We start from the raw sequence: 22,299 nt of genomic DNA on the forward strand, positions 1-22,299 counted from the left end.
TTTTACCCAAGATCCGATCCGCCATCATGGAAATTGGGACAGGACAGCCCAACGCATGCGCACGTCCAGCCTCCGCAGCGATACCTACTGGAGCAAAAGGGCAGGGCAGCTCTATTTTGATGGGTCACATTCTGCTAATCAGCATCAGCATGTGCAGGGCATCTAACTACCACCCATCAATAAGAGATAATTAAGTCTTATTGTAATGACGTACATCGAGACACCCATTAAACCCTTTGCTGCAGTCAAAGGACAGCGGTGACTATATCACGTCCATTTAGGAGAGCGCCAACCGCATCATCAAGAATAATCAGCGTCCTTTGGTGTTAGTGCTTCGTATCTTCTATCCAGCATTAGGGTAAAAATAAAAGTCAGCCTAATTGTGCTGCGTGGAAAGGGAAGGGGGACATTATTGTCAAGAGATGATGCCAAATGTTGTCGGGAAGTGGCTAGGAGAGGGAGAGAGCAAGAATCGGATGAGGCCAGGGCCGCATGACTCCAGGATCAAAGAGTCAGGACAAAAAAAGATAACAGCAGAAGAAATGAAGAGACAGGGGATGAAAGGGCTGCACATCTCTGGAATATCAACGAGAGGCACAAGGGTGGCAGAGCAACACTCACAACACGCTGGAGGAACTCAGAAGGTCGGGCAGCATCCGTGGAAATGATCAGTTAACGTTTCCGGCCGGAACCCTTCGTCAGGACTGAAGAAGCAGGAGGCAGAGGTCCTATAAAGGAGGTGGGGGGAGGGTGGGAAGGAGAAGGCTGGTAGGTTCCAGGTGAAAAACCAGTAAGGGGAAAGATAAAGGGGTGGGGGAGGGGAAGCAGGGAGGTGATAGGCAGGAAAGGTGAAGAAGGAATAGGGGAAAGCACAATGGGTAGTAGAAGGAGGCGGAACCAAGAGGGAGGTGATAGGCAGCTGGGGGAGGGGGCAGAGTGAAATACGGATGGGGGAAGGGAGGAGGAGGAAATTACCGGAAGTTGAAGAATACAATGTTCATGCCCAGGGGCTGGAGACTACCCAGGCAGTATATGAGGTGTTGCTCCTCCAACTTGAGTTTAGCCTCAATATGGCAGTAGAGGAGGCCATGTATGGACATATCTGAATGGGAATGTGAAGCGGAGTTGAAGTGGGTGGCAACCGGGAGATCCTGTCTGTTGTGGTGGATGGTGCAGAGGTGCTCGACGAAGTGGTCCCCCAATCTGCGTTGGGTTTCACTGATATAGAGGAGGCCACACCGGGAGCACTGGATGCAATAGATGACCCCAACAGACTCACAAGTGAAGTGTTGCCTCACCTGGAAGAACTGTTTGGGGCCCTGAATGGTGGCAAGAGAGAAGGTGTAGGGACAGGCGTAGCACTTACACTTACAGGGATAAGTGCTGGGTGGGAGATCCGTGGGGAGGGACGTTTGGACCAGGGAGTCGTGGAGGGAACGATCCCTGCGGAAAGTGGAGAGGGAAAGATGTGCTTAGTTGTGAGGTCCTGTTGAAGGTGGCGGAAGCTGCGGAGGATAATGTGCTGGATCCAGAGGCTGGTGGGATGGTAGGTGAGGACAAGGGGAACTCTGTCCCTGTTGTGGTGACGGGAGGATGGGGTGAGGGCCGAAGTGTGGGAAATGGAGGAGATGCGGGTGAGGGCATCATTGATGACGGCAGAAGGGAAACCATGATCCTTAAAGAAAGAGGACATTTGAGATGTCCTGGATGGCAGATGAGCCAGAAATGATGCCATCAAAAGTGTCCTTCTTTAAACGAGGAGGAGCTATATTTGCTTTGCTACGCGTCGTTCTTCTTTAATAAACTGAGGTTTTCCAATTCAGTTTCCAAAGCAAAGCGATACCAATAGCATTCGGGAAAATTTAATGTTCATTCTGTTCACATCAGACTGCACTACCCTTCCCTCAAACGGTGCATCCCGTTGTCTAGTTTGATAATAAAGCTAGAACATAGAACAGTACAACATAGAAACAGATGTTTCGACCAATGACATCTGTGGCAACTATGATGTCAATGCACACTAATTCCATCTGTTTGCGTATTGTCTGTAGCTTTCCATTCCCTGCCTGATAATGTTTCTGTTTAAAAATCTCTTAAGTGTTGCTATTATATCTGTTTTCACCAATTTCCCTGGTAGTGCATCCGCAGGACCCTCAGGATCCCCAGGATCTGTATTAAAAAATTTACCCTGTTTAGCTCCTTTTAAAATGTTCCTTCCCACCTTAAAGCTGCGCCCTCTAGTATTTGACATTTACGCCCTGGGCAAAAGATTCTGAATATCTAAACCATCTGCGTTTCTCATAATTTTATATACTTCCTTCAGATCACTCCTCATCCTCCGACGCTCTAGCGAAAACTATTAAAATTTTGTCCATTCTCTCTTTATCATTAATCCAGGTAACATCTTGATGAACCACTCCTGCACCCTTTCCAAAGCCTTCACATCCTTCCTGTAGTGCAGCACCCATAACAGTACATTACAAATGTGGTCCAACCAAAATATTATACACTCTAACACGACTTTCTGCCTTTTATACTCAGTACACTGAATGGTGAAGTCAAGTAAGCCATATGCTTTCTTTATCACCCTATATATTTGTGTTGCTGATTGTGAAGGAATTTCAGCCGTACAATGATACAGTGGGCCATTGAATGCCTGCATATCAATTAGCCACTTGTTACAAAACCATTTCAACCTGGAAGGATTTCACTGTTACTATAGAGCTATTCTGAGACCAAGGGCAGTACGTTATGCATATCAATGCCCGGTACACTTTCAGATGTCATTGTGCCTTCTTTCTACCGCCATCCATTTTCAATTTGCATTTGATTCACCATAGACTGAGGATGACTTCCTTCTGTTCCTGTTTTGAGGGTTCAGAGGTGACTGATGAGCCTTATGTTGGATCTGCAGACTCTGCCACAGGGTATAAGAGGTGCTGGATGAGGTGGGTTGGTAGTCCATGAGAATAGGCCATTTTGATGCTGTGCTTCTCAGTACTCCAGATGCATGGACTTTGATGTCATTATGAATGTTTCTCCTTCATTTTGAGAAGTTATGTGCCAGAGAGTCCCACAAGTTGGAGAAGATGTTACAATTTTGGAGGAAGGTTTTGAGAATATCATTGAACTTATTCCTCTCTCCAGCTTGTAATCTCTTGATATGACAGAGGAGGGGATATGTGTTTATTTCAAGAGTCTGATTTTGGGTATGTGGTTAATATGACCTCCGTATTGAAGTCTATGTAATTAGGGAGTTAACACTGAGTTTGTTGGCCCAGGAGAAAATGCTACTGTTAGTTGATTTAGCTGGTCAGTGGATCTGGAGGATTTTGTAGACATATGGTGGTATGATTCCAGTGCTTTGAGGTGTTTAGTATAAGGTAGTACTGTTCTAAAGATTATTGCACAGCTGATGGAAGACAGCTGACTTTCAGTGAAAGACATTGTGCATGAGGTTGGAAGCCAACCTTGAGCAGTTCTAGATATAAAGACCTGACTTCAGCTACCCCTGTAGCAGGAGTCATTACAATCTTTGATGCAATGAATAAGCACCATCGGGGCATTGAAATAGTGATATTTGTAGATATTCTAATGGAGACTTGCAATAAGCTCTCAGAATCAGGTTTATTGTTACTGACCTACCTTGCAAAATTTGTTGTTTTGTGGTAGCAATACAGTGCAAAATATAAAAATTAATATAAACCATAGCAAGTAATTAAATAGTGCAAAAGAGGAATGGTAACATAGTGTTCATGGGTTCATGAAACATTCAGAAATCTGATGGCAGAGTGAAAGAAGCTGATCCTAAAATGTTGAGAATGGGTCTTCAGGCTGATGTCCCTCTTCCTTCATGGTAGTAATGAGACAAGGGCATGTCCCAAATGGCCAAGCTCCTTAATAATAGATGCTACCGTTTTGAGGCACCACCTCTTGAAGATGTCCTCAGTGGTGGGGAAGGTTATGCCGTAATGAAACTGGTCGGGTCTACAGCCCTCTGCAGCCTCTTTTAATCCTGCACGTTGTGGCTCTTCGCTGCACATCTGTAGAAATTTGCACGAGTCTTTGGTCCACTACATGATTTGCCAGAGGTGTTCTTCAATGGTTCTAACAATGTCCTGGCAATACCAACAATAAAGCTTATTGATAATTCTAGAGCCATATGCATGACAGATTTGGCCTTGATGCCAAACTTACCTGACTGGATGATATTAGGTTTTAAATGACAATCCAGTAGTTTCATAAGTACTGTTGGTGATAATAACTTTTGATTTAAATCCACATTTGTTTCAGTTATTTGAACTCAAACTTGCTTAGAACTCAATTCTCTGTATCTACAGGCTGCCAATCTAGAAACTGTACTCCCATGCCTATTGCATTGTGAAAACTTAAACAGTGGAACTATGATTTTGCTTCCAATGTTTAACCTCTTTTTAATTTCATTTATGCAAGTGAAATAATTTAGCTGTTAAGATTATTAGTATGTCTTGAGGAATACTAATAAAAGTTATGAAATGAGTACAATATGATTGACAAAATTCCCTCAGAATGAAAAGACGTACATCAAAACTTTGTAAAATTGCATCAGATTAACTGAATGGTCAGTGAATCTTGGGAACATTGTGACAGATGGAATAAACATCAAACAACCTCAGCCAAACTACACTAGGCATTTGCAAAACATGACTGAAGGCAGATAATATGATGCCAGATCAATTACATATTGTAAAGTGTCTCCATTTTTCTCAGTATGTTGTTGACAGCTTATCATTTTCCATAGCATAAACTATGTGTACTTTACTTTCAAAATCTTTCCCACACTATTGTTACTACATACCCCAGTTAAATCCAGCAATTATTTTGGGACAGAGTAAAGTCATGCTTCAGGAAATTCCGAGCCTCAGTTTCAATATCTGAGCTATGCAAAAACAATCCAGCTTTTAATATATGTGTTGATGGACCCCCCATTGCCTAAATTCTTTGCTGACAGTTATAGTTGTTATGGGAGCAAAGGATTTGCAATTGTTAAATCAAGTGACTAACATTACATACTGTGATTTGGCTGCAAGAATATGAAGTTATTTTATTCACAAATGTATAACAAGAATATATTTTGCAAATTCCCACACCACTGGTAGGGTCCACTGTGGCTATTGCAATTCCTTGGATGGCAAATAATAGGCAGCATGACTGTATTATGGCAATGTAAATTGAATAAACATAAAATGCTCCGGGATTTTTCTTAAAGCATTTTTCTTGGGGTGGAAACTTCTGCTGTCCAGGAGACATTGTCTATGATGGGGTGATGAATTCAATTGTCCAAGGGACAAGTCATTTGCTAAGGAGATGAATGAGATAGTTGGAAAGTGAATGAAAAGCAATAAAACATGGTGAAACACTGAGAGACAGAAATTAGCATTTGCTAGAAATCAGAAGCAATTGAAAATGCTGGAAATACCATAAAGATCAAACAGCATCTGTGGCGAGAAGGAAGCTAGCAAAGGTGTGCCAGAAATGTTTTGGAACAAGCCGGATTATCTGTATTTGTGGAATCCAGTATTGAGTCCCAAGCACGGCAACATGATTGGACTGAGAGTGAGGTGCTGTTCCTTGCATTTAGATTAGGGTTCATTGGAACAGTATCAGAGGACAAAACAGGTCCGAGTGGGAGTGGGAGGCAGAATTAAAGTGTTAAGCGACTGGAAATACGGGATCAACATCTATGCAATGAAAAACAGTGCTCGGTAAAGCATTTTTACCCAGACCAATACAGAGGAGACCACATTGAGAACACAGACTTTCCTACAATATCTTGTGTGGAATTACTTTTTCACCTGGGCAGGCTATTTGAGTTCCAGGATGATGAGATAAGGTAAAGTCAAGGGTAGGGATATGGTGGACATTAAAGAGCAAGTCAGTGAGTCTCAAAGAATATATTTCCTTCGTGATGATAAAAGAGGAGGGAAGGTGTGTTCCGTGGTGGAGTGTAGAGAAAATAAATGTGGATGACCAATTGAACATTAAAGTTGGCATCTTACTTTTCTGGCTGGGAGGAGAGGGAGTGAAATCAGAAATGCAGGAAATGCAGAAGATGCAGTGACAGCCCTGTCATCCATGGGAGAGGGAAGGTTTGACTGAGGAGAAAGGAATACATTTCAGAGGAATTAGATATTGGAGGTTTCATCATTTGAGCAAATTTGATGCAGTTGTAGGAATTGCGAGAATGGAATAGAGACAGAACATAGAAATGTACCCAAATACCTATGGGAATCCAGGGGCTTTGAATGGATATTGGTTTACGAAATTATCTCCGGGATGGAGTTGACAAATAGGGTACAATGAAGAAAATAAGTGGTTAGCCACTTTGAAAGGAATAATGGGAAATTTATTCTTTAAATGGAGTGAGGTAACTTAATGAGCAGTACAAAAAGTTCTAATACATGAAGCACAAAAAAGTGAACATGCAGGTGCCTCAAATAATAAAGATGCAGTTTTTATGTCAGAAGGTATCAAGTATAAAACGAGAAAAATTTTGATGCAAATTCACAGGATATTGGTGAGACTGCACCAAGTGTAATGTGTGTTGTCTTGGTCTCCGTATTTCAAGAAGGTTGTGCTTGCTTTGGATTGTAGAGATAATTCAGTGAAATAATTTCTCTGACAAAAGTGTAGATACTTGAAGAGAGTGAGTAGGTTTGGCATTTACACATTGGAATTTAGTAGAATGAGAGGTGATCTTATTGAAGGATTTAAGATTCAGAATGGCATTGAGAAGTTGAACACAGAGGCTGCTTCCTTAATTAGGGTGTATCTCTAACTAACCACATAGTTTCCAATTTCTTCAATTTAGAACCTCAACCTGTGGTCACCAAGGTCATATGGAAATAAGTAGGAACTTACTTACTTAATACAAAATAGAACAAAGCCATTTAGCCCATCATGCAAAGCCAGCCCCATTAACCTATCAAGAAGCCCAGCTACAACATATAAAAGGCTACTTTTTGAGAGCGAGAAAACAATTCTGATTAAAGTTAGAGATGGAATCAGATGCGCGTCAGCTCTGGCAGGGATTGCAGGCCATTACTTAGTATAAGATGAAACCTAATGTCATGAATGGCTGTGATGCTTAACTCCACGATGAGCTCAATGTGTTTATGCATGCTTCGAAAGGGAGAACAAAGACTACACCTCTGCAAAAACCTGCAGCATCTGGTTACCCTGTGATCTCTGTCTTGGAACTGTCATCAGAACATCTTTCAAGAGGGAGAACTGTCACAGTGCCTCAGGCCCTGATGCTGTACCTGGTAGGACATTGAATATCTGTACCAACCAAATGGTGGAATTGTCCAAGGACATATTCAATCTCTCACTGCTGCACTCCCATGTACTTTAAATGGGTGACAGTCATATCATTGCCTAAGAAAAGCACGGTGAGCTGCCTGTACACTATCGCCCAGTCGCACTCATATCTACTGTGAGTAAATCCTTTGGGAGGGTGGTCGTGGCCGGAACACTTGTCTAAGCAAGAACCGGGATACACTGTAATTTGTCTATAGTCACAATAGGTCTACAGCAGATGTAGCCTCACTGGCTCTCCATATGGCATTGGATCACCTGGCTAATAGCAATATCTATATCAGACTGCATCCAACACAATCATACACTCAATGCTAATCAACAAGCTTCAAAATCTGCACCTCTGCACCTCTCTCTGCAATTGAATCCTTGACTTCCTCATTGGGAGACCACAATCAGTGCAGATTGAAAGTAACATCTCCTCACTAACATTCAATGCTGGAACACTTTAAGAATTATGTGCTTAGCCCACTGCTCTACTCTTCTATACCCAGGACTGTGTGGCTCGGCACAGTTCAAATGCCATCTATAAATTTGCCGATGACACAACTATTGTTGCAGACTTTCAGATGGTGATGAGGAGGCATACAGGAGTAAGATAGATCAGCTGATTGAGTGGTGTAACAGCAATAACCCAGCAACCTTGTACTCAACGCCAGTAAGACCGAGAAATCAGTTGTGGACTTCAGGAAGGGGCAGTCCTCATCAATGGATCAGCAGTGGAAAGAGCAAGCAGTCTCAAATTCCTGAAGATACAACATCTCTGAAGATCTATCCTGGGCTCAACATATTGATGCAATTACATGAAGGAACGACAACAGCTATATTTTATTAGGAGCTGGATTGGACTTGGTATGTCACCAAATATTCTCACAAAATTCTCAGATGTTTTCTTTGGAGAGCATTCTAATTGGTTGCATTACCATCTTGTACAGAGCGGCCCTGGCACAGGACCAGAAAAAGCTGCAGGAAGTTGTAAACTCAGCCAGCTCCATCATGGACACTAGCGTTCCCTGTATTGAGCATATCCCTGGAATGAAAGAGTTAATATATGGAAAGATTTGATGGCTCTGGGCCTACACTAGCTGGAACTTAGAAGAACAGAGATCTTATTGGGGGTACAAATCACAATGGAAGATAGAAAAGGCATGTAAAAAGGGTAATGTTAAGACAGTCATGGGGGATTTCAATATGCAGGTAGATTGGGAAAATTTGGTTGGTGCTGGATCCCAAGAGAAGGAATTTGTAGAATGCCAACGAGATGGCTTTCTGGATTGTTTGTTGTGTAATGAATCAGATTTGTTAAGGGAGCTCAAGGTAAAGGAAACCTTAGGAGGCAATGATCATAATATTTTCAGAATTCACCCTGTAGCTTGAGAGAGAGAAGTCAAAATCAGAAGTATCAGTGATACAGTGCTGTTACAGGAACTAAAGAGACATGAGAAAGGAGCTGGTTAAACTTGAATGGAAGGAGACCCAAGCAGGGACAGCAATGGCTGGAGTTTCTGGGAACAACTCAGAAGGTGCATGATAGACAGAGTCATTGAACCACAGAAAAGTACAACACAGAAGCAGGCCCTTTGGCCCATCAAGTACATGCTAAACCATTTAAACAGGCTAGTTCCATCAACCTGCACCCGGACCATAGCCAACCATATGCCTATTATCCATCTACCTATCTAAACTTCTCTTAAACATTGAAATCGAGCTTGCATGCACAACTTGAACTGGCAGCTCATTCCATACTCTCACAACCCTCTGAGTGAAAAAGTTTCCCCTTATGTTCCCCATAAATTCTCATCTTTCACCCTTAACTCATGACTTCTAGTTGTAACCGCACCCAATCTCAATGGAAAAAGCCTGCTTGCATTTACCCTGTCTATGCCCCTCATAATTTTGTATAACTCTATCAAATCTCCCCTCAATCTAAGCTATTCAATTTTTCCTTATAGCTGAGGTCCTCTAGTTCTGGCAACATCCTTGCAAGTTTCCTCTGTGCTCTTTAAACCTACTTACTTCTTTCCTGTAGGTAGGTGACCACAACTGCACACAATACCTCAAATTGGGCCTAAACAATGTCTTATACAACTTCAACATAACATCCCATCTCCTGTACTCAATACTTTGTTTTATGAAGGCAAAGGTGCCAAAAGCTTTCTTTACAACCCAGTCTACCTGTGCCTCCACTCTTAATGGATTATGGATCTGTATTCCCAGATTCCTTTGTTCTACCGCACTCCTCAGTGCCCTACCGTTCACTGCATAAGTCTACCCTGGTTGTAATCCCAAAGTGCCACACCTTGCACTTGTCTGCATTAAATTCCGTCAGCCATTTTTTCAGCTCATTTGTCCAGATGGTCCAGATCCCACTGCAAACCCTGATGGTCTTCTTCGCTATCTACTATACCCCAATCTTGGTGTCATCCACAAATTTGCTGATCTATTTAACCATATGATCATCCATATCGTTGATATAGATGATAAACAACAACAGACCCAGCACACATCCCTGCAGCACTCCACTAGTAACAGGCCTACAGTCTGAGAGGCAACCATCTACTGCCACAAAGCCAACGTCCAATCCAATTTCTACCTCTTTTCTAAAGGGAACAGTGTGAAGTGAGCATGTCCAGGGTGGAGGGCATCCTTAATGATGAGTGGTGCCTTAGGAAGGTGGCATCCATCATTAAGGATCCAGACCACCCCACACATGCCCTCTTTGCATTGCTACTGTCAGGAAGGAGGTACAAAAGCCTGAAGGCATGGACTCAGCAATTCAGGAACAGCCTCTTCCCCTTTGCCATCCGATTTCTAAATGGACTTTGAAACCATGAACACTACCTCTCTACTTTTTAATTTCTGTTTTTTGCACCACCTACTTTAACAATTACTTAATGGACATACATATATATATTTAATGTAACTCAGATTTTTATGTATGTTGTCTATATTTATTATTCATGTATTTCATTGTACTGCTGCCATAAAGTTAATAAATTTCATGACATACACCAGTGATGTTAAACCTGATTCTGATTCTGGTTCTAATCCCTTAGGATACTCCTTCACCTTGTCTGCTGGAGCAACCTCATGCCTTCTTTTAGCCATCCTGATTTCTTTCTTAAGTGTTTTCTTGCATTTCTTATTCTCCATAAGAACCTCATGTCTTCCTGCCTGCTTATACCTGCAAAGCACCTCCTTTTGCTCTTTACTCAGGGGCTCAATATCTTTTAAAAACCAAGGTTTTCTAAAGTTTGTATCTTTATTTTTTGTTCTGAAATGCACATACATGCTTTGAGCTCTCAAAATTTCACCTTTGAAGGCCCCCCACTTACAAAGTACACCTTTGTGAAAAAACAACCTGTCCCAATCCACACTTGCCAGATCCTTTCTGAGACCATTAGAATTGGACTTTCTCCAATTTAGGATCTCAACCTGTGGACCAGACTTATCCTTTTCCATATTCATGTTGAAACTAATGGCATTACGATCATGACAGGCAAAGCATTCCCCTGGACATACTTCCGAACACATTTGACAAGCTCTATCCCATCTAGTCCTTTTACAGTTTGGGAGTCCCAGTCAATATGTGGAAAGCTCAAATCACAACCTTATGTTTCTTGTAAGTCTGCGATCTCTCTACAAATGTGTTCCCTTACCTCGACTGACCATTGGGTGATCTGTAATATAACCTCATTAACATGTTCATACCTTTATTATTCCCCCGTTCTTAGCATAAAGCCTCACTACATGAGCTCTCCAGTCTGTCCTGACTGAGCATTGTCATGATATTTTTCATGACTAGTAATGCCATCCCTCCGCTTTAATCCCTCCCGCTCTGTTACATCTAAAACAATGGAACCCTGGAATACTGTCAGTCCTGCCCTTCCTGCAATCAAGTCTTGCTAATGGCTACAATATCATAATTCCATGTGTTGATCCATGCCCTAAGCTCACCTGCCTTTCCTATAACAGTGCATTGAAATATACGCAGCTGAGAACATCAGACCCACCATGCTCAACGTACATCCTAAAGAAGAAGATTCTAAAAGGCAGATGAGTCAACTGTGGCTGACAAGGGAACTCAAACACAGCGTAAAAGCAAAAGTGAGGGCATATAATACACCAAAAATATGTGAGAAGCTAGAGGATTTGGAAGCTTTTAAAAATCAGCAGAAGGCAACTGAAAAACCAATAAGGAGAGAAGAGATGAAATATGAAGGCAAGCTAATCAACAGTATAAAAGAGGATACTAAAGGTTTTCCAGATATATGAAGTATCAATAAGAGGCAAGAGTGAATATCGTACTGCTGGAAATTGATGTTGAAGAGGTAGTCCTATGGGACAAAGAAATGGCGGATGAGTTCAATAACTATTTTGCAACAGCCTTCACTGTGGAAGATACCAGCAGTTTGTCAGCAATTCAAAAGTGACAGGGGAACAAATGAGTGTAGTTTCTATTACTAAGGAGAAGGTGCTTGGGAAGCTGAAAGGTCTGAAGGTAGATAAGGCACCTGGACCAGGAGAACTACACCCGATAGTTCTGAAAGAGGTAGCTAATGAGTGTGTGGATGTATTACCAATGATCCTTCCACGAATCACCAATTTATGGATTGGTTACAGAGCACTAGATAATTGCAAATGTCAATCCACTCTTCAAGAAGGGAGGGAGGTAAAAGAAAAGGAAATTATAGACCAGTAGGCCTGACTTCAGTGGTTGTTAAGATATTGAAGTCCATTATTAAGGAAGAGGTTTGGGAGGTAGATCATAGAACATTACAGCACAGGAACAGGCCATTCAGCCCACAATGTTGTGTTGAACCAGCTAAAAAGCAAATCAAAAACACCCAAACACTAATCCCTCCACCTACACCATGTCCATATCCCTCTGTTTTCCTTGCATCCATGTGTCTGTCCAAACGTCTCTTAAAAGCCTGTGATGTATTTGCCTCTAACACCATACCAGGCAGTGCATTCCAGGAATCCACAACTGTCTGAGTAGAAAATTTACCCCTCACATCTACTTTGAACCTACCCCTTTCACCTTCAGTGCATGCTCTCTGGTATTAGACATTCCAATCCTGGGAAACAGATACCCCCGTCCACTCTATCTTTACCTCTCATAATCTTGTCAACCGCTGCTTGATCTCCCCTCAGCCTCTGGCACTCCAGAGAAAATAACCCAAGTTTATCCATCCTCTCATGATAGCAAATGTCCTCTAAACCAGGCAGCATCCTCTCCAACACTTCAACATCCTTTTTATAGTGGGTGACCAGAACTGTATGCAATACCCCAGATAAGAGAAAATCTGCAGATGCTGGAAATCCGAGCAACACACACAAAATGCTGTTGAAACATCGACTGTATTTTTTTTCCATAAAAGCTGCCTGGCCTACTGAGTTCCTTCAACATTTTGTGTGTGTTGCAATACTCCAGATGTGGCCTAACCAGAGTTTTATAAATTTGCAAGATAACTTCTTGACTTTTGAACTCAATGCCTTGACTAATGAAAGCAAGTCTTCATAACCATCTTTTTTGACCTGTGTAGCCACTTTCAAGGAGCTATGAACTTGAATCCACCGTTCTCTCTGGTCAGCAATACTTTTATGGATATTGCCCTTAACAGTGTACTGTCTCCTTGTATTTGCCCTTACAAGATGAAACACCTCACATTTATCTGGGTTAAACTCCATTTGCCATTTCTCTGCCCATAGCTGCAACTGATCTATATCGTGTTGTATTCTTTGTCAGTCTGCACTTTCCACAACTCCACCAATCTTAGTATCATCTGCAAACTTACTAAACCACCCATCTACATTTTCATACAGGTCATTTATATACATCACAAACAGCAAAGGTCCCAGCACAGATCCCTGTGGAACACCACTAATTACAGACCTCCAGCTCAAATAAGTCCCTTCAACCACTAACCTCTGTCTTCTATGTGCAAGCCAGTTCTGAATCCAAACAGCTAAATCACCGTGGACGCCATGCATCCAAGTGCTTTACTAAAATCCACTTAGACAACATCCACTGCCCTACATTCATCAATCTCCCTTGTCACCTTGTCAAAGAACTCAATAAAGTTAGTAAGGCATGAGCTGCCATGCTTAAATCCAAACTGACACTGCCTAATTAGGCCATGGGCTTCCAAATGGTCATATTGTGACAGGAGCCTTGGTCAGGATGGTTAGGACCCAGGTGCTGGATTAGTCAAGACTGGAATCAACACTAAAAGAGGTCAGGGTACAAAACTACACACTAGATGAGAATCCAAAGTAAAGTGGACAATTGAGCACCGAATCTCAGTTCAGGTGTCCTTAAATATTGAAATCCTGGCAACAAAACATGGTGCCAATTAGTGGAGTGGACTTAAATCCTTAAGGGGGTCATGGCAGATATCCATATTCTGGAGAGTCGAAGCATCTAAACCCCTAAAGTATATCGAAACAGGACCCTGTCCCCTGTGGCTGACTCTTGACAGTGCTGACTGCACGGAGAGACGATGATGGATGAGCGCCGGATCCAAGATGTCCCTTTCAGGAACACAGTACCGTTCCTCAGGTCCGAATCCTTCCCTGTCTACAAGGAACTGCCAAACACCCTGAACAGTTTGTGTATCCAAAGTTCTTTTGATGGTGAAGACTTGTTCCCCAGCGACCAGCCTGGGTGGCAGCAGGACCGATGGTGGTGGGGCTAAAGGGCTGGTGTTAATTTGGAAATGTGGAAAGTAAGATTGATCTTGAGGGTCTTGGGGAGCTGCAAGGTGTAAGCCTCTGGTGTTACTTTCTTGAGAATATTGAAGGGTCCAATGAACTTAGGCGCCAATTTCCTAGACTGCACCTTGAGGAAAATTCTGAATCGACAGTCAGACCCATTGCCCAAGCTGCAAGACTGGTCCCTGTCTTCTCTTGTGGTTAGCCTTTATTTCAGCCTTCCAGGTAGAGGCCACCAAAATCTCAATTGCCCTAGTCCATCTCTCCTTGCACTGTTGGACGAGATCTTTGGCTGCAGGACCTCCAACCTTGGTCTCCTGCTCAGGTAAGAGTGGAGGAAAAAAAGTAAATTTGCATTTCAGCAGAGATATCCCATGTACTGAATGCTGTAAAGTGTTGTGGGCAGCCTCTGCCCACATCAAGTTGTCATGCCACTCATCTGCTTTTTCTGAGGTCAGGCATCTTAGAGTTCATTCCATATCTTGAATCACCCACTCCACCTAGCCATTGGAAACCCAGAAGCAAGACTTGCTGTTTCCACAATCAGCTTACAGATGCCCTCCAAAAACATGATGTGAATTGCAGACTGCGATCCAACACAATGTCTACTGGAAGACATGAAAACTGGTGCAGGATGATTTCAGCCATTTCCGCTGCAGATGGTAGATTATAGAAACACAGAAACATAGAAAATAGGTGCAGGAGTAGGCCATTCTGCCCTTCGAGCCTGCACCGCCATTCAGTATGATCATGGCTGATCATCCAACTCAGAACCCCGTACCTGCCTTCTCTCCACATCCCCGATCCTTTTAGCGACAAGGGCCATATCTAAGTCCTTCTTAAATATAGCCAATGAACTGGCCTCGACTGTTTCCTGTGGCAGAGAATTCCACAGATTCGCCACTCTCTGTGTGAAGAGGTTTTTCCTCGTCTCGGTCCTAAAAGGCTTCCCCTTTATCCTCAAACTGTGACCCCTCGTTCTGGACTTCCCCAACATCGGGAACAATCTTCCTGCATCTAGCCTGTTCAATCCCTTTGGAAATGTTATACGATTCAATCAGATCCCCCCTCAATCTTCTAAATTCCAGCAAGTATAAGCCTAGTTGATCCAATCCTTCATCATATGAAAATCCTGCCATCCCAGGGAATCAATCTGGTGAACCTTCTTTGTACTCCCTCTATGGCAAGAATGTCTTTCCTCAGATTAGGGGACCAAAACTGCACACAATACTCCAGGTATGGTCTCACCAAGGCCTTGTACAATTGCAGTAGTACCTCCCTGCTCCTATACTCGAATCCTCTTGCTAGGAATGCCAGCATACCATTCGCCTTTTTCACCACCTGCTGTACCTGCATGCCCACTTTCAATGACTGGTGTACAATGACACCCAGGTCTCGTTGCACCTCCCCTTTTCCTAATCGGCCACCATTCAGATAATAATCTGTTTTGCTGTTCTTGCCACCAAAATGGATAACCTCACATTTATCCACATTAAATTGCATCTGCCATGAATTTGCCCACTCACTTAACCTATCCAAGTCACCCTGCATCCTCTTAGCATCCTCCTCACAGTTAACACTGCTGCCCAGCTTCATGCCATCCACAAACTTGGAGATGCTGCATTTAATTCCCTCGTGTAAGTCATGAATATATATTGTAAACAACTGGAGGCCCAGCACTGAGCCTTGCGGTACCCCACTAGTCACTGCCTGCCATTCTGAAAAGGTCCCGTTTATTCCCACTCTTTGTTTCCTGTCTGCTAAACAATTCTCTGTCCACATCAATACCATACCCCCAATACCGTGTGCTTTAAGTTTGCACACTAATCTCCTGTGTGGGACCTTGTCAAAAGCCTTTTGAAAATCCAAATATACCACATCCACTGGTTCTCCCCTATCCACTCTACTAGTTACATCCTCAAAAAATTCTATGAGATTCATCAGACATGATTTTCCTTTCACAAATCCATGCTGACTTTGTCCGATAATTTCACCGCTTTCCAAATGAGCTGTTATCACATCTTTGATAACTGACTCTAGCATTTTCCCCACCACCGATGTTAGGCTTACCGGTCTATAATTACCTGGTTTCTCTCTCCCTCCTTTTTTAAAAAGCAGGGTTACATTAGCCACCCTCCAATCCTCAGGAACGAATCCAGAATCTGAAGAGATTTGAAAATTTATCACGAATGCATCCACTATTTCTTGGGCTACTTCCTTAAGCACTCTGGGATGCAGACCATCTGGGCCTGGGGATTTATCTGCCTTTAATCTCTTCAATTTACCTAACACCACTTCCCTACTAACATGTATTTCCCTCAGTTCCTCCGTCTCACTAGACCCTTGGTTCCCTACTATTTCTGGAAGATTATTTATGTCCTCCTTAGTGAAGACAGAACCAAAGTAGTTATTCAATCGGTCTGCCATGTCCTTGTTCCCCATGATCAATTCAACTTTTTCTGACTGTAAGGGACCTGCATTTGTCTTAACCAATCTTTTTCTTTTCACATATCTATAAAAGCTTTTACAGTAAGTTTTTATGTTCCCTGCCAGCTTTCTCTCATAATCTTTTTTCCCCTTCCTAATTAAGCCCTTTGTCCTCCTCTGCTGGACTCTGAATTTCTCCCAGTGCTCAGGTGTGCCGCTTTTTCTGGCTAATTTGTATGTTTCTTCTTTGGAATTGATACTATCCCTAATTTCCCTTGTCAGCCACGGGTGCACTACCTTCCCTGGTTTATTCTTCTGCCAAACTGGGATGAACAATTGTTGTAGTTCATCCATACTATCTTTAAATGCTTGCCATTGCATATCCACCGTCAACCCTTTAAGTATCATTTGCCAGTCTATCTTAGCTAATTCACGTGTCATACCTTTAAAGTTACCCTTCTTTAAGTTCAGAACTTTTGTTACTGAATTAACTATATCACTCTCCATCTTAATAAAGAATTCCATCATATTATGGTCACTCTTACCCAAGGGGCCTCGCACAACAAGATTGCTAACTAACCCTTCCTCATTGCTCAATACCCAATCTAGAATGGCCTGCTCTCTAGATGGTTCCTCGACATGTTGGTTCAGTAAACTATCCCGCATACGTTCCAAGAAATCCTCTTCCTCAGCACCTTTACCAATTTGGTTCACTCAATCTATATGTAGATTGAAGTCACCCATTATAACTGCTGTTCCTTTATTGCACGCATTTCTAATTTCCTGTTTAATGCCATCCCCAACCTCACTACTACTGTTAGGTGGCCTGTACACAACTCCCACCAGTGTTTTCTGCCCCTTAGTGTTATGCAGCTCTACCCATATCGATTCCACATCCTCTGGGCTAATGTCCTTCCTTTCTATTGTGTTAATCTCCTCTCTAACCAGCAATGCTACCCCATCTCCTTTTCTTTCATGTCTATCCCTCCTGAATATTGAATATCCCTGAATGTTGAGCTCCCATCCTTGGTCACCCTGGAGTCATGCCTCTGTGATCCCAACTATATCATATTCATTAATAACTATCTGCACATTCAATTCATCCACCTTGTTACGAATGCTCCTTGCATTGACACACAAAGCCTTCAGGCTTGCTTTTACAACACTTTTAGCCCTTATACAATTATGTTGAAAAGAGGCCCTTTTTGATTTTTGCCCTGGATTTGCTGGCCTGCCACTTTTACTTTTCACCTTACTACTTTCTACTTCTACCCTCATTTTACACCCTTCTGTCTCTCTGCATTTGTTCCCATCACCCTGCCACATTAGTTTAAATCCTCCTGAACAACAGTAGCGAACGCTCCCCCTAGGACATTGGTTCCAGTCCAACCCAGGTGCGGACCATCCTGTTTGTACCAGTCTCACCTCCTCCAGAACTGGCTCCAATGCCCCAGAAATTTGAATCTCTCCCCCTTGCACCATTTTTCAAGCCACGTATTCATCTGAAATATCCTCCTATTTCTACTCTGACTAGCACTTGGCACTGGTAGTAATCCAGAGATTATTACCTTTGTGGTCCTACTTTTTAGTTTATCTCCTAACTCCCTAAATTCACCTTGTAGGACCTCATCCCGTTTTTAACCTATATCGTTGGTATCTATGTGCACCGCGACAACTGGCTGTTCACCCTCCCACTCCACAATGTCTTGCAGCCGCTCAGAGACATCCTTGACCCTTGCACCAGGGAGGCAACATACCCTCCTGGAGTCTCGTTTGTAGCCACAGAAATGCCTATCTATTCCCCTTACAATCGAATCCCCTATCACTATAGCTCTCCCACTCCTTTTCCTTCTCTCCTGTGCCGCAGAGCTACCCATGGTGCCACGAACTCGGCTGCTGCTGTCTTCCCCTGAAGAGACATCTCCTCCAACAGTATCCAAAACAGTATATCTGTTGCCTTTATCCAAGGCAATGAATTTGTAGGCCTTTCAAAAATTATCGACAATTACCTACATGATGGTCTTCCCCTTGGAAGGAGGAAGACCCATGACAAAGTACATGGAGATGTGCACCAATGCCTGTCTGGAACGGGCAGAGGATAAAGGAACCTTTGAGATTGGGTGCAGAACTCTTTGTTCTGGGTGCACACCTCACATGCCTGCACGTATTGACGGACCTCCCTCACCATTCCAGGCCACCAATATCTTCTCTTAATGAACTCAAAGGTCCTGGCAATGCCAGGATGAGTGGTCATTCTTGATGCAAATCCCCATTGAAGTAATTGAGATCGGACAGAACTTAGGATGAACAGCTGACCTGGAGGACCATTCTTAGGCATTCTTAGGTATTTATTTAGTCAGAGAATGTGAATCTGCATTTGTTACATCAATCAGCTATGGTGGCTAAGTCATTGGGTTTAGTATTTAAAATTGAGTTTGATAAGTTCTTGTTCAGTCAGGGCATCAAAGGTGACTGGAAGAAGGCAGGAGAATGGGGTTGAGAGGGATAATAAATCAGCCATGATAGAATGCCAGAGCAGATGCAATGGGCCAAATAGCCTGATTCTGATTTTATCTACAATATGCGATGCCTCAAAAAAACGGCATCCAATATTAAATAAATCCTTTCACCCTGGATATGCCCTCTTCTCATTACTACCATCAAGGAGGAGTTAGAGGAGTCTGAAGATATACACTCTATGCTTCAGGAACAGTTTCTTCCCCTTCATCATCACATTTCTGAATGGGCAATTAACCCATGTAAACTGTCTACATTGTTTGGCTATCTTTTTGCATTATTTATTTAATTTAATTTTTTATATATATATTCGTTATTTTAATTTATAGTTTTTGTATTATTATGTGTTGCAATGTACTGTTGAACAAAACAACAAATTTCACAACATATGCCTGTGATATTAAACCTGATGATGATTCTGTGCCATTTCACATCTGCACTTCTGTAATGTTCTCATGTGCTGTCTGGGTCTGCCAGTCATTCTCTTGCTGTGCTCTGGTGACTCTGGTGCTGTGGGTATACAACTAGAAGGTATGTTATATTACTTTTAACTATCTATGTCTTGTTGTATATTTTTAATTATATAAAAAGGAATTTTGAGAATTTTCAGTTGATCCTCGTTAAAGTATAGAAAAATATTGAATAATTTGATAGCAGAGTTTTACCTTCTATCAAAGTTTCTCAGGATTTTGTGGGTGGGCTATGTCATTACAGTTAGTTGCACTATTTATATTACGTCAAAATGGCAACTTTTTTTCATTCCACACATTCCATCCATGGTAAGTACGAAAGGTTACAGTGTTGAATGATAGGTGTGACCCTGTACTTCGGTCTTTTCCCACAGAGCTGCTGTGCTGCCTATCTCATCACTAGCTGAGCAAAGGTTGGTGCTTGAAAGTTCTGGTGATGAAGCATTCTACCAATTGACTTGTCAGGGAATGCTTCAAAATTTCCTTCTTTCACGAAGTCTCCAAGGCATTCCATACCACCCATGATCAGGTTAATTTCTGTTCAAACATTTCCAGTGTGGGCGGGGACAAATGGTGCAGCACAGTCGAGCTGAAAGCAATGCCCATGGTAACATGTTTATTAATGTTTATTAACAATGGCATATAATGACATTATCTCTTCCATTCTCCTGATGAGAAGTAGTATTTCAGACTGTTTGCAACCGAAATGTATAATGCCTATAAAAAGTATTCACCCCCACCTCCCCTCCCGGAAGTTTTCATGTTTTATTGTTTTAATAAATTACAGTGGATTTAATTTGGCTTTTTTGACACTGATCAACAGAAAAAGACTCTTTTGTGTCAAAGTGAAAACAGATCTCTACAAAGTGATCTAAGTTAATTACAAATATAAAACACAAAATAAGTGATTGCATAAGTATTCAACCCCTCTCCCCACCTTTAATATGAGACACCAAATCATCACTGGTGCAGCCAATTGGTTTTAGAAGTCACATAATTTGTTCAATGGAGATCACCTGTGTGCAATCAAGGAGTTTCAATTGATTGTAGTAAACATACACCTGTATCTGGAAGGTCCAACTGCTGGTGAGTCAGTATCCTGGCAAAAACTACAATATGAAGACAAAAGAACACTACAAGCAACTCCAGAAAATGGTTATTGAAAAGCACAAGTCAGGAGATGGATACAAAACGGCCCTTTGGTCCTAGACTCCCCTTACTATAGTAAGCATTCTTTCTCCATCCGCTCTACATAAGCCTTTCAATATTTGAAAGAAGATCTCCCCTCATTCTTCTAAACTCCAGCAAGCACAGGCCCAGAGCCATCAAACAATCTTCATTCCTGGGATCATTCTCCGGAGCCTTTTTTGGACCCTTTCCAATACCAGTACATCCTTTCTTAGATAAAGGGCCCAAAAATGCTCACAATTCTCCTTGGTATGTCCTGGGTGATGGGGGTCCTTAATGACTGATGCCATCTTTTTGAGGCATCACCTTTTGAACATGTCCTTGATGCTGGGGAGGTTCGTGCCCATGATAAAACTGACTGAGTTTAGAACTTCCTGCAACTTTTTTCTATCCTGTGCAGTGGTCCTTTCATACTAGACCCAGTTAGGATGCTCTCTATAATACATCTGTAGAAATTTGCAAGTGTCTTGGTAGGATATCAAGTCTCCAAGACTCCTCAAGCTCTTAATGATATATAGCTGCTGTAGTGCTTTCTTCATAATTACATCAATATGTTGGGCCAAGGATAGATCTTCAGAGATATTGACACCCTAGAAATTGGAACTGCTGATGACTCGACAAAGACTGATGTGTGTTCACTTCACTTCGCCTTCTTGAAATCCACAATCAATTACTTGTTTTCACTAACGTTGAGTGGAAGGCTGCTGTTGTGACACCACTCAGCCAGCTGACCTATATCACTCCTTGATGCCTCCTCATCACCATCTGGCATTTGAGCTGTGCCTAGCCACACAGTCATGGCTGTAGAGAGAGTAGAGCAGTGGGCTAAGCATGCATCCTTGAGCTATGCTGGTTTTGATTGTCAGTGAGGAGGCGATCTGCACTGACTGTGGTTTCCTGATGAGGATGTCAAGGATCCAGATGTAGAAGGAGGTACAGCAGCCAGGTTTTGGAGCTTGTTGATTAGTAGTGAGGGTATGACTGTGTTGAACTCTGAGCTGTAATCAGTGAACACCATCCTGACATAGGTAATCCTATTATGCAGGTGATCCAAGGCCGAGTGGAGAGCCAGTGAGATTGCATCTGTTGTAGACCTGTTCTGATGATGGGCAAATTGCAGCAGGTCCAGGTCCAGGTCCATGCTTAGTTTGGCAGGAGTTGATTCTGGACATGACCAACCTCTCCTACTACAGCAGTGAGAGATTGAAGATGTCCTTGAATACCCCTCCCTACCAGATACACCATCAGGGCCTGATGCCTTGCCAGGGTTCACCCTCATGAAAGATGTTCTGACTTCAGCCTCTGAGACAGAGATCTCATGGTCACCAGATGCTGTAGGGGTTCATAGAGACGTGGGTTTATTCTCACTTTCAAAGTGTGGATAAAAGGCATTGAACTCATCTGGCAGTGAAGCATCATGACCATTCATGATGTTTGGTTTTGCTTTGTTAGGAAATAATGGCCTGCAACCCCTGCCAGAGCTGACGTGCATCCGATTCCGTCTCTAGCTTCAATTGGAATTGTTTATTTTTCACTTCTAAACAAGCTTTCCTCTTCATCCATTTTTCCATGAGGTTGAAGCTTCATAAACATGAAGTGAAACATGTCACTTCAGCAAATCAGC

The sequence above is a fragment of the Mobula birostris genome, chromosome 12, assembly GCF_030028105.1.
Source record: "Mobula birostris isolate sMobBir1 chromosome 12, sMobBir1.hap1, whole genome shotgun sequence".
In the NCBI taxonomy this organism is placed as follows: domain Eukaryota; kingdom Metazoa; phylum Chordata; class Chondrichthyes; order Myliobatiformes; family Myliobatidae; genus Mobula; species Mobula birostris.